This window comes from Nicotiana attenuata, unplaced genomic scaffold, assembly GCF_001879085.1.
Source record: "Nicotiana attenuata strain UT unplaced genomic scaffold, NIATTr2, whole genome shotgun sequence".
Lineage (NCBI taxonomy): Eukaryota > Viridiplantae > Streptophyta > Magnoliopsida > Solanales > Solanaceae > Nicotiana > Nicotiana attenuata.
The window spans coordinates 333,658-336,552 of record NW_017671137.1 but is presented as its reverse complement, the minus strand read 5'-3'; positions in this window follow the sequence as shown (position 1 = coordinate 336,552).

The window sequence follows — 2,895 nt, the reverse complement described above, 5'->3', positions numbered from 1 at the left end:
TTTATCAATTTCTACTTCAAGTACTATTTTTTTTTAAACTTATTATTCAAATGGCCTAAGCATTCCATATGAGTCTTATATTAATAATCAGAGTACAAAGAAATAACATTGTGAAATATGTTATTAGATTTGATTTTTAATGATGCAAATAATATATCTGTGCAGGAACTCATGGATAGCAATTCAAAGATTGAAGGAATCAATTAGAGAAGATCATGGAATCAAGGAGTAACTACGAGATGGAAGCATTTAATCAGGGAACTTAAGGAAAGCAATCCGAGATTAGCAAAGATTAGCAAATCAACGGACAACTACGAGATGGAAGGAATCAAGAAAAGCAATTCGGGATTAGAGTAATCAATCAAAGCCAAGACGGAATCAATCAAGCCTAAACTTAAGGAATCAAACAAGTCGAGTGTATCCAAATCCGGAAGGTGCAAGATCTTGGGAAGCATATATGGAACATCAATCAAGGATCTCGTAATTATAGCCGTTGCTGTATGACCTTATTCTTGGAAAGAATCAATTTCTCTCCAAGGATCAAATCTCTTGGGTTGACAAATCTCTCCAGAAACCAAGCCTCTCTCAAAGTATTTAAACCTGTATCTGTACCCTAGAACCACATACTTTGATCGAACCAAATACCCTCTCTTTATTCTACTACAAACAAACATTGTAGCTCTACTAGATCTGCCGTGTAACAAGTTAGAGAAGAAAGAGAGAACAACATTGGTGAGACATTGTATCAAAAGAAACGAGTGAAATAGAAACTAAGCGATCGGTGTAGATCACACCATTCTCTGTACTCTCGAAGAAACTCATTCACTGAAAAAGAACTCACTTGCAACCCAAGGGGACTGGACTAGGATTCACATTGAATCCGAACCAGTATAAAACTCTGGTGTCTTTAATTCCTGCATTTATATTCTGCATCTTAAATTCTGTCTTTACTAATATCAAGTTCTTATATACAGTCGACTAATCGTAAAACTAGTCAACTGCTAGCTATTAAGTTTAAAAACAAACAATTCACCCCCCCCCCCTCTTGTACTTTCAATTGGTATCAGAGCAAGGCTCACACTTTTCTTTTTGCTTAACAGTTTGTGAGAAAAGATCATGGCTAATCAAGTTATCATAGGAGCACTTCTTCAAGAAGGTACTTCCTAAGTAAGGCCACCATATTTCAATGGACAACACTTCTCCCACTGGAAAGTACGTATGGAGATATATGCAAAGGCATATGATGTTAAAGTGTGGAGAGTCATAAAAAAGGGAAACTATCCTCTGCCGGCTGCCACTCAACCTCTTGCTGATCCTGAAGATATAGACTCATATACAGATGAGCAAATGGTGGTTGTGCAAGTCAACAACAAGGCAAGAAATTTTCTCTACAATGCTATAAGTGGTGAAGAATATGAAAAAATCTCCAGCTGTGATACAGCCAAAGAAATGTGGGATAAGCTTGAAGTTACATACGAAGGAACCAGCAAAGTGAAGGAAACACATATCAACATGTTAGTTCACGATTATGAACTCTTATAGATGAAAGAAGGAGAATCCATTGAGGAAATGTTTGCCAGATTCAGTAAAATCATTAGCGACCTAAAAGCTTTCGGCAAACCATACTCAAGTGGTGATCAAGTTAGAAGATTCTCAAAAGTTTACCAACCACATGGCAAACTAAAGTAGTCACACTTGAATAACAGGACCTGAATAAATTATCTTATGATGAACTTCGTGGAGAACTCATAGCCTTCGAAAAGACGCATCTCAAGAAAACAAACCAAGAAGAAAAGAAGAAAACAGTTGCATTCAAGGCCACAACTGAGATAGCTGAGAATGATATCAATGATAATCCTGAAGCTCTTCAAGAACAAATTGCTATGATGTCAAGAAACTTGGATGGCTTAATGAGAAGATTCAGGAACACGAGAAGAGGAAGGATTCCACCTGGGCGAACCAGGCAATATAACGAACAAGATAAGAATGATGGAACATGCTATGAGTGTGGAAGATTTGGACATACTCAAGCCGAATGTCCAGATCTAAAAAGAAAAATCTCCAGAGGTTTCAACAAAAACAAATCATTTGGAAGCTGGAGTGATGAAGACAGTTCAGAACACGAAGAAGTAGCAAATCTTTGCTTCATGACAATTTTGGAAAACGATATGAACAAACTTTCAGGATGCTGGACACACGAGGATATTTCAGACGATGAATGCAAAGATAACAATGAAAACTGCTTCATGGCTCGAGGTGAAACAAGTGAGGTAAGGTCTTATAATTGTGAAAGATGTAATGAATTGCAGGATATTCTTGATCTCACTTTGAAAGAGTCTCAAAAAATGATGGATGAACTAAAGAGACTCAACAAAGAAGTAAAAAACTGGAAGCTCAAACACGAAGTATGTGAAATCGAAAAAGAAGTACTTCAAGAAGAGTTTGAGGAATTGCAAATGCAACTCAATGGCATGCGCAAATCCACCAGTCACAGCTCTATCAAGTCAAACCAGACGACTTACAAGTCAACTGGAAAAGGACCAGCCAGAACTGAGTCCACTAGTACTAATACAACTGAAAGACCCAAAAATGGGTCAGGAATTACGTGTCACTACTGCAATAAAAGTGGACATAAATATTCTTATTGTCATTTTCGTAAGTCTAATATTTCAGGATGGATTTGGAAACCTAAAATGATCCTGAACCTAGTAACATTAACCTACCAGGACCCAAGCAAGCTTGGGTACCTAAAAGAAAGTGATCACTACGTTTTGCAGGAACACCACTGAAGAAATCGCAAAGGAAAATGGTACTTAGACAGTGCGTGTTCCAGCCACATGACAGGTGGTAAAAACTTGTTCAAAGAAGTTACAAAAATAGACGGAGGAAGCGTTA